Source organism: Nesoenas mayeri, assembly GCF_963082525.1.
Source record: "Nesoenas mayeri genome assembly, chromosome: 16".
In the NCBI taxonomy this organism is placed as follows: Eukaryota; Metazoa; Chordata; class Aves; order Columbiformes; family Columbidae; genus Nesoenas; species Nesoenas mayeri.
Genome location: NC_137562.1, coordinates 6,183,013 through 6,194,358, shown reverse-complemented (window position 1 = coordinate 6,194,358; position 11,346 = coordinate 6,183,013).

Here is an 11,346-nt window from a genome sequence, read left to right as displayed (position 1 = left end):
AAGTGGCATTCCATCCCCTTTGATGCTCTCTGGATAGGAGACCGAGGGAGCACGGTTAAAAACCAGAAAACACTTGGGCGAGCGGCATTAGAGACGGATCCTGCACTCAGGTACAGGGAGAATCCTCCGAAGCTGGTGAGAAGTTACATGCACAGGGGCTGCGATGAGACTCCAACTCTGTGAAAATACTCAGTATTATGTGAGGAGTGAATTGCAATTGATACAGGTATTTTTATAGCGTCCTTAGTGAAGGCACTTGAAAGCAAGGCTATTTGCAGATTAGCTAACATCACTTTTCTGAAGCTGTGGCCCCAAAGCCCTCCTTGCTGAGAGGGCAGTGACAGCTATACTGGTACAACAGTGTATTTCTCTGTGGAGAAATGGCCTTATTTACTTCTTTCATTTTTATTTCTATAGCTCAACATACTGTTTGCTGATATTTGTGAATTTGTTTTGTATTTGTCAGTTCAGCTTCCCCGTGGGCATTTAATAACAGGAATTTTCCTACCATTTTAATTGTCTCTTATTCCAGAGCCAAGCAGAGTTTGAAACAGTATTAACACCATCATTTTAGTCATCAGACATGATGTATGGTCTAAATAGCTTGGATCCAAACTCAGTACCCAGCTCTGCCTGAAACCCTCTGCTCATCTGTGGTTTAGATGCAGTCATCTGCCTTGGGTGCCTCAGTTTCCCAGCCATGGAGAAAGGCCAAGTTGTTAATAAATGACTCTTCCCAGTTCCCATTTGGAGGCGTTTGCTCCAGGCTTGTCCTATGCAGTGAGCACATCAGTGTAGCTGAAGGACTGAGACTTTTATTTGTAGCCACACATTAGGAAAGTGACCTGGAACATTTTTTAATCCAGTGGGGAGAATGTCTCCATCTGCCTAATTCACCTGTCCTGAGGAGTTAAACTGGAAGTGGACTCACATACAAGAAGGTGTTATTGAAAATGTAGCAAAATACTGAATTAATGTAATTTAAGTGACTGTCACCTCTTGCAAATGGTGTGGTAATTGTGAGCTCTGATGAGCTGTTTGAGTGAAATGGGGATCCCCCAAAGGTGCTCCTGTCTGAGGTGGAGGGCGCTCATCTGGTGTTGCGGGGAAGGGTGACCAGCTAAACTTAAGCAAATAAGTAACCAGAACCTTCCAGTAGGTGTCTGCTTGGCCATGAGAGAGCAAAGGGATATTTCTCAAAGGAGGGGCTAAAGATGTCTCAGTATTGAGAAAAATGAGAAATTGAACTGCATGAACAGACAGGGAAGGCCATATCTTGCATGCTATGAAGAATGACTCTGAAATGCTCAAGCAGTATCTCGATATAAGGACGCAGCTGAGATGAAGGCCCTAGAAACTGAGCTTTTCTGCCCTGGAGTTTTATGCAAGGTGGCTGATTGCTGTAGATAGCAACATGATGTGAAAATACGTGTTCCTTTGAACAAAGACATGGTCTTAGACATTTTTAAAAGTCAAGGATCCAGTACTGGACTAAGAGCTCCCAGACTTTCGTTCAGTGAGCTTCCCACTCTTGGACTGCTGAACATCACCTCTGTGTAGTATTGTCCTTGGGAGGGCTGAATAAACTTAGAGCCCCCCTGTGCCTGCATTAAACATCCTCACCAGGAGAAGTGGAAGGAGGGACATAAAATGTCTCATCCTCCACGGAGTTCTGCTTCAACTGCCTTCCATAAGCTTTGCTCTTCAGGAGGGAAAATAAATGAGGCTTTCAAAATTGTTTTAGTTGATTCATTTCATTCTGGGCCAGAGCAAGGCAAATGCACAGTGGGAGGACTTCACTGATAAAGTTTTTTGGTGGTATGGGTTTTTTGTTGTTGTTGTTTTTGTTTTTCCCCAAAGCAGAGAATACCAGAAGATAACACAACAGCAAATTACTGCATATTTTAAACCCTTGTAGCTAAACATTCCCTTTTGGGGCTGGGCCAGGTATCTCGTGGTGCCAGTGAAAATGGGATACAGATGTTCACTTGTTTGGATGGAGACACTGCAATAATTCATGCCTACTACAAATGATAGGCTGCCTCGTGCTCACAAAAGATCTTTTTGTCAATATTAAGAAAATATATTCTCTGTACCTATATTAAGGAAAATAAGGCCCGTAAAAACCCTGAAGCGCATTGTGTTTGTTTTTTTTTCTGGTTCCAATATGTAACTTCTGTTGTAGCAACTGGGCCTGTGCTGGTAAAAGTGTCACTGCCAGGACACCAGCCCAAGGGTGTCAGCACCCACCAGGGAGTGAACTGGTGTCTGGGACTGGTAAATGGAGTGATAAATACCCGCTGCTGAGGGGGTAGGAACAGAGGGCCTGTGCTTGCGGAACAGTGGAGATTTGGGATGTTATGTCTGAGACTTTTTTTTTTTACGACTTTACCTTTGAATATTTGCTGGGGTTTTTTTGGTAAGATTAATTTAGGTGTTTTTAAAATGTTACCTCTGGGTTTGAACTCGCTTGTGGTGAAATTAGTCTCATTAAACACCATGGTAACAGTGTTCAGGAATGTGATCTCTGTGTTTTAATGGACGTTTTTGAACTGGGAGCTCTATACCCCCAAACCCACAGGGCTGGGATGGGGAGAAAGAAGAGCCGAGCCCATGGCGCTGCGGCAGAACAGCCGGGCTGGCGCTCACCTTCTGCTTCCCCGTGTGTAGCAGATAAGTGCAAAACTGGCATCTGCCAAAAGAATTTGTTAGCATAGCCAAATACTTGCACCGCTGGTTTCCCCCTGTTGTGCTCCTGTCAGGAGAGGTACAAACAGGTTCACATCTGCTGTGGAGCTCCGGGTGGAAGGGATGTGCATGCGGAAATTTGGCAGGTAGGAATCGCGCTCGCTAAATTAGGCTCCACTTCTTGAAATCGGAGCTCTCTACTTTCCCCGCCTGCTGTTCTATTTTTCACTTTCTTCTTGCAATTGCCCATATTAAAATGAAGATATTTTTTTATTTAAATTCATTTTCATGGTGGAGCTGTAACCGAATCCAAAACTCACACTTCTGGGAATCCAGCACCAATCTTGTATGAAGGTTTTAAAGGTGTGCAGTTTTTTTCTCTCCCCTGAATTTTACTTTCTCAGTAATTTTTATGAAGTGGGTTTGGGCTTGACACAACTGGCACAGTTTGGGATGTAATGACTTGTTCTTCTGGTTTATTTGGGAGCTGTTTAACCATTTGCTCACCTTTCTCACGTTGTAGGCTGACTTTTAACTGAAAAATCTCATTTGGAAACAAAACCAAACCTGAAAATCTTTTGATTCAGTAGCACTGAAACGCAGTGCTTTATTTCCCTGTTTTATTTTTCAGCTGTTTTTCCTGGCTTAAACCACTCACCAGATTTTTTTCCAATTTAATGAAAAGTTTTGGCATTCTGAAATGGCATCTTTTGCAGGACTGTTAACTGACTTTTTTCCCTGGTACTGTTTACTACATTGACTTTTTCACATCAGTGCAGACCACGAACAACCATAGCTACCCCTATATATTAGGGAAGTGATTTTTCATCAATATGCAGGCCATTCAAAACTTTACAGAGAAAACGTAGATCCATGGATATCCAGTTTCAGGCTGTTAAGGGCTGGAACCTTTTCTCCTATCTCTGTGGACTCCCTGAAGTCTCCAGGCCCCCAGGAGTTCACAGAGCACAGCTAAAAAACGCTTTAGGTTTGCTCCCACTTGCTCACATAATGTAGTAGTTCAGCAAATACGTGCTGCCCCGTTGGTGTTCCTGCAGTGGAGCCAGAAATAAAGGCAGGCTCTATTTTTTTTCTTCTGTAAGTATGTTCAAAACATGAATTTCCATGAGTTTCCAACATAAGACCTACATCTGCATGGTAAGTAGAGTCACTTTCACTTGCAAATGAGGTTGGATCTGTTAAAAAAATCTGCTAATTTGCAATAAAAATAGCATCCATCTTTGCTCGGCAAATATAGCCTATTTGAAAACTGTCCCATTTTCAGAACTGCAGCAGCTTGTAGGATGGGAGAAGGAGGAAGGAGGAAATACCTTGCATTTGAAGTCACTTCGCATTTCTCCAGGATTATTTCACACACCTTTAGTCATTATGTTGCGTTTTGTGTTGTCACATTAATTTTCCCAGCAACAGATTGATATAAACAGTGTGACTGCACTGCAGGAGCAAGGGAAGCTGGATTGACTGGGAGGGAGAAGGATTTGTTCAGACATAAATATCTCCTGCCATATTGAGGGGAGTTAAAAAATAGCCAGCCAAGAAATTGCTTTTTTGTAGGAACGTTCTGTTTCTCTATCTTTTTTTCTTTCTTTTCTCTTTTTAATGTGTGCTTCAGTGTGAGAGACCAAGAACAAGGGGGAACCAAGTGGCTATTTAATGAGCCTGGGATGCAGAGGAACTGCAAGGAATGGAAGACAAGGCAGGTGAATGTGTGTGCAGAAGAGGGTGTTAAATAAGGAGGCCTGGTCATGTAAGGTCTTGTTGGGGAAACTGCTGACTTTCTTGCAGGTTAAATGCTTGAAGGAATTGCAGAGTCAGGCTCTAAGAAAACGAGGGCATGCACCAAAAAATCAGCACCTTGGAGCACAAACAGGTGAAAATACCAGGTGCAGAGAGGAACAGCAGTGCTGAGGTGCTTCTGTCCCGATCTTCCTGCACCCAATGAAGGATGCAGAGAGAAGAGCAGGTATTGTTGTACCTAAAGAGCAACACCTACCTGCCCATCACTGTCTTTCCCTAGGTATTGCATGTCTCCAGGCCTCCACACTTCCAGAAACCTCCCATGAGGGCTCAATGAGATTAATTTCTTGCTGTATAGTTTTTCACCTCACCTGTTGGTGACTTTTTTCCTATGAGGACCTCAGTGCTTTGGGGGACTAGAAAACGCATGGCATCAATCTAGGATGTAGCATAGAAAGTGTCAGTAGTATCTTCTGAGGTGATGTTTGTAGGACTAAGACCTTTCCTGTTCTAGTACCTCCATCTGCCTGGCTTGGCAACGCTGCTTGTGACACCCAGTGCGGGCTGGAAACTTGTCCTGTGCTCCTGTGGCTTTTCCTGTGAGCTGATGATGTGATGATTGAGCACCCATCAGTCCTTGACTTTTTCGGGGTACAGCCTGTGGACTGGTGCAAGAAAATAAATCAATCAGTAAGGAGGCATGAGGAAGAGTCCCGGTATCTGAGCGGAGGCTTTGCCCACGAGGACTGGGTGGATGGGTTGCAGCTCTGCGATGCGTTATTCCTCGCACTCCTCTCGTGCTAAGGCCAGCTGTGGTGGGTCACACCAGGCTTCACGCAGCATCTGAGCCTTGAATTGAGGTTTCCACGTGGTATGTCCAAGTTTCTGACACCAAGAGCCTTGGGTGGAAACTTTTTATGTCTGGATGGTTTGCAGCAGGCAAAGCTCTTAAAAGAAGAGCAGCTAATTGCATATTCATAATGGCATGTACGGTACTTGAAAGAAGCCATTAACTTCTACTGTGGTGGATCTGGAAATTCATCTCTGGCCACACTCAGCAACATCTATCCCCAGTCTCTGAACAGGGTGGATCAAGAGGAGCTTTTTGGCCCTTTTTCCTCTGAGAAAGAACCACCAACTTCTTTAGTTTGAGCACATTATTTTTTTTTTAACAAAAGAGCATGGTACAGCTCTATATACCAGTTGGAAGCAATGCGATTTGTGTCATGAATACTAATATGGGTTTGACAGTATCCTATAAATTCAACGTGTTTTGAAGATCATTAACAAGAGTTGTAGGAACCATACTTAAATTATTCCCCTACATTTTTTCAATTAAAAGAAAAGGAAGCTAGCAAGAATCTGTATTTGTGTCCAAAACAAATATGGCTTGGGTCACAGCAAGACTTCTGCATGTCATGCTAGACCTGAGTCTACAGCACATTCATTGATTATTGTCTCCATGAATCACCCTAAAGCTATAGGCAACAAAAGCTGAAGCGATGTAGATGTGATTTCTAGTTCATTTGTTGTTCATTAGAAATATTTTCTCTCTCTTATTTGCGGCACCCCTGCTGCTGCGTGTTCATTAGGAGAATGGAATGTATTCCAAATATTTCCTAGCTCTGGCAGGGCAGATGGTGGAAAGTAATTTTCCAAACTCTTCTGGAAAAGGGGAGAAGAAACCACCCAAATAACCCCAAGTCACCCCTGCACATCAGAAGAATTTGGTATTTGTGAGTGCAGACGTGCTGTACGCTTTCTGTCTCTCTGGTTGTACAGTGCGGTGTGTCAGGGTGGTGGGAAGTATGTATGAATGGGAATGTATCACGTTACATGGGGGATGTTAGCAAGGCTGGGATTTTTTCACAGGAAACGGCTTTTGCAAAGAACACACGGCAACATGCAGTTCCCTGGAAGATGTGTGTGGAGGAGTGAGCAAGATTCATTTCCCTAAGTCTTCTGGGCAAGCCAGTGCCTCAGGGAACCCCGGGGAGGGGGGACAGAGCCTGGGCAGCGCTCTGGTTCCTCTGCCCAGCCCTGCAGAAGCACCAGGCAAACTGGAAGCTCCTCGGGCGCCCCATCCCCTGCAGCAGAGCGGGCAGAGGATGTCCCAGTGCTCACACAACGGTGGAGGAAGCGGCTCTGGCTGCGTTTCTCTCCTGCTCCCTGGGGAATCGGGGGAGTGCATAAGTCAGGGCCAGATTTAGTTCTTGGATCCACATGAAACGTCTCTGTGCCGACTGCTCCCTTCCTTCGTGCTCAGCCTCTTGTCACGGGAGTGGAAGTCGCGCGCACACGCACACAAGGGGAACAGAAAAGCCGAGTCAATATGTGGCACGCAGAGCTGGGAACACAATGTGGGTGAAACAAAGAGCGCGGCTGTATTTACTGCCTTCCTGGTGGCATTCGCTTCTCGTGCTTGGAGCCGCTTTCCTCTTTTCATGAGCCTCTTGACCTGCAGATCCCTCTCCTCAGCAGACAGACCCCAAAGCCCGCAGCTGGATTCTTGTGCCTCTTCAGATCAAACCAGTAAACACTTTGGATACAGAGCCTGAACTGTGTGTTTGCATCCAGGCTTTAAGCTCCTTGGCGCTGGCATCCGGGGTTCCTATTTGTTTTCTGATTCCTGAGAACAATGCAAACAAACCAAGAGAGGCTTGGAGCAGCATGGCAGAGCTTCCCAAGTGCTGCCGGCTCTGGCCCCGAAGGTGCCTCCGGTGCTGATTTGCGCTGTTGGCTCAGGCCGGCACCCCCAAGATATCACATGCAGAGACCTGGCAGAACAAGGAGCTGCCTCAGAAAAATGGCATTGCATGTCTTGTTTGTGCCAGCAAGACACCTAGCTTTGGAGGGAGGCGTTTTGACAGCTGCTCTAAAACCCCATCAGATTTTCAAAGCCCGCTCGTAGCGGTGGATTTTCAAGCCCCCTCTTTCTCCAGGCACTCTCGTGTTGCAGAGTGTGGGTGGAGGTGGTGGTGTTGGGACCTCTTCTTTGATTAATTTCTATAGCTGGGCCTTTGGGTGCAGATATATGAGCAAGAGGTTCATGAGACATTTAAAAAGGCACTGAGAAAGGGAGCCCGAGGCAGAGACCCCTCCGAGCCTGCATTCAGCTCTCAGGCAACTCTATCCCGCGGCATCCGACCTTGGGGCAGGCTCGGTTAAGCGTCTGTACCGCGGGGCCGTGCACGCTGTGTGACGGCTTTGGGGAAGCGAGGTGGTGAAGCGGATGCCTTCGGTAGCCACTGTGACCTTAAAACCCGGCGCTCGGTCGCCCAGCGGAAAAAATGAGGAGAATTCCTTCCGAACAGCCGAGTGCCGGCGCTCCTAAGAGCGGGCTCTTCCTCTTGGGCCAGCGGGATCTGCCGCCAGCCGGGACCGCCTCACCGTGCTCTGTCTGCTGGGATTCAGCTATTTGTCTGAACCACATCTAATCCTAAACCTGCATTTTTCACAGCCTGATGGAGTTTTAAGCTCCTCTCCATCAGCTACGGCCAGGAGCCTTCAGAGATGAGCAGCGGCTATAATTGATTCATCAAGACTCCTGTTAATTTGTTTTTGCTCAGTTTTGCAATATATTTGATTCCCAGTTATTATGCTCTGGAGTGAACTTCCTTTAGGTAATTTACAGTGAAGACTACATATGTGTAAAAAAATTATAACAATCGTGTTTTTAATTAAAATGCATATGATAATACCAAAAGGAGAGAAAGGGAGGAAGGAAGGGAACCCAGATTAAGTTTTTAATTGTTTTAATAGTGAGATTTTGTACAGTAAGAACAGGGCATATTGGTTTCCTTGGAAACATTGGCGATGTATTAGCTGTATAAAATCTAGCATAAAAGATTTGTGAAAGTGAAGCCTTTAGGTTTTAACTGATATTATAACTCATTTCATTAGGAAAATCATTCACCCATGGCCCCTGGTGTCCCAAAAAGGTGTCTTTTTTGTGTTTTCTCTTTAGCCTTAGAATTAATAATTTCACAGATTATCAGAGTCATTAAGAATCTACAACTGCAATAACAACAACCAAAAAAACCCTTCAACAATCTGATACCCCTAATTCATACTATTTAATTAGATATGCCTGTAAATTCTCCTTGTGCCAAGCGGTACCAAGCTCAGGCAAGACTTCAGGTGATTTGAGAAAGAAGTATAAAAATTTGGCTTTTAAAATGTTCCAATAAAACTAGAGATTATTCGTAATGGAGCAGTAGCCGATGTTGTATACACATCCCATGTTCAGCTATTTCATTGTACATGACTCTGGCACCTGGATATACAAAGTACTACGCTCTCTAGCCAGCTTCAAGTTCAGAGAATTGCTGTAGCTGCTGCTCATGATCTGGCCTCACACAAAGTCAACGCTGCCTCTGTTTTTCCTGGCACGTGTCTTTGCAAACAGGGTATCCCCGAAGAGCCTCGGCCCCAGAGACAGCACACTGGGTTTGGGGCCACAGCACCCCAAGGCGCCACAGGCGGTCAAATGTACATTTTAAGGTTGTTCTCATCTGAAGTTTAAGCATTTTCTTTTACTTCTCTTTGAAAATTGGGCTCTCAAATTGTCAATTTTGTCTCTTTCGTGTTAGAAAATAAAGCCCTGTGAGGGAGGATTCAACTCTCTGCAGTCGAGTGGGATTGAAACAACTGATTTTAATATCTGTGATTCACCTCTGAGCCCAAACTGTGATGATGATATCGTGCATCTGGGGATCAAATACTGCAGAAACTCTCTCTTTTAAACAAAAGGGGGGAAAAAAGACTGCAGATAAAGTACCAGATGTAGGATTGTGGACTATCAGAGAAAAGAATGGATAGCTTGGTTTTAGCATGTAAGACTAATCACTCAGTTGAAATCATTTCAGCAGCTGAGTAAATAGACTTATGGAAAAGGCATTTATGGGAGCATTTGTATTCCAGGATCCTCCCTCTTTCCTAGTCCTCCTGTTTGTTTTTCTGTCTCTTTGGTGTTGAAGCTTCTCAGTTAACAGGTTTATTAGGTAGCAATGACGATGTCAAATGTGCAGCTCAGGCAATCCACATGGCCCCTGCACTGACTGCGCCGCAGCCGCGCGGGCTGAGCAAATGGAGTGCAAGTTCAACCACCCGGCCGGGAACAATGGGCCTCTCTGCGGCAGCGGGGCCGTTCAGCTGCGCTTGGCTCAACGCCACCCAAAGCCGTGACCGCTCCAGCACAAGCTCAGCCTGTACCACACACACCAATCCCCACGACTTTTTGTTTTCTGCCTCAGGGCGGTTCACCCCAGCGGCACCGATGTCGCTGTCTGTCCCAGGTGACGTTCCTCATCGGTGTTTTCCGGGGTGTCACAGAGAGATGCTTTGAGGGTGTAAAATAGCTAAAGCCTGAACGAAAATAGTTTAAGGGCAGGGTAGCTGATGGCTGTGCGCAGAGAGGGCCGCGACAGAATCCCCTGAAAAGGGAACGTGTGAGTTCACGGCCAAGGTGGGTGCAGGCAGAGCCCTGTCCGTCCTGCTGCTGCTGGGCACAGTCACAGCTCCAGAGTTCCCAGGAGATGCTGGTGCCCGCTGTGTGCTATGGACCTGCGAGCTGGATTTATCACCCTGTGCAGGTGGGTGCAGTGACGCCCCCCTGCACACACAACGTTCGACTTGCCCCCAGTGTGGGTGCGACAAACACCCCAGCTCTGCAGCTCCTGGCGGCCGTGACAGCCCCGTCACCCGCCCGCGGACCCGAGCGCCCCGGGTTCTGCCTGTGGGTGCGGGGCGCGCCACCAGCGGCACTGGCCCTTTAAGGCGGCGCCGCGGGAAGGCGCGAGCTGCGCCTTTGTCATGGCACCGGGTCACCGCGCGGTCACGGCCCCGCCCCACGTGGAGTTGGAGCCCACATGGCCGGGCGCGCCCCGCCTCCCTCCGCTGATTGGCTGTCTTGGCCCCGGTGGCCGGGTCCTCCACTTCTGATTGGCTGACCCCGCGCGTCATTTACATGCAGTGGGCGGGGCAACGCCTGTCCGTGACACCGGGCGCCGTCTGGAGCCGCCCCCGCGACGTCTGGGGGGATTTAAAGGGCCAGAGCCCCGCGGAACGTGGGGTGCCCGTGGGAGGTGGTTTCGGTTCCGCGGGAGCGGGCTGCCAGGAGCGTGTTCTAGGTCGCCCCATTCCGCGGGTTTTCGGGGGGAGCCTCCATTTCAAGATCCCTCACGGGCACGGGGGGCTCCATGGGGCCATCCTGGGGTGTCAGGCCGCGGTGGCTGCGGAGCAGTTGCAGCAGTTGGGTCTGATCGGAGCCGTCCCCGTGTGTCCCCCTTGGGGCAGGGCTGCCCGGCCTCCCCAGAGCTCTGTTCGCCTGTGCCAAGGCAGAAAAATGCAAACCAGAGCCCTCTCTGATCGCACCTTTTGTGCAAGAACCAAAAGCGACTGAACGTAGAGCAATTGTTTTGGCAAATACGAGTACATTCATGTGTATGTTTGTGTCTAACCACGTATGTGGGTCTATATTGGCATCGTATAGAGAGAAGTCAATCTATGACGTGTTTGCAGCTGCTCCACTTCCAAAAGGCCCTACAGAAGGATCCCGGCACCGCGAGGAGCTCAGAGCTGGTGTCCAAGTCACTCGTCTTCCTTGGATGAGCTTGAAGTCTTCAGTATGTCAGGTCTCTGCTCAGGAGTTCGGGGCCACCTTTGTTTGCTTTCCAAAGCCCCATTCCTCTCTCCAAAGTCTCTCTTGTTCAATCACAAAGTCAGGGATTATTTCATGTTTATGCATTTAAATCTCTTCCCTTAGCGCTGCTTTATTTTACATTCGCCACCCTGAGTTTCCTAGCACAAGAAAATGTTTTCAGCTGGGGACCTGTGAATTCAGAGGGTGATTATTTTTTGTTAGCGAAGTGATATATTTCCTACCAGTGCCTCCCATAA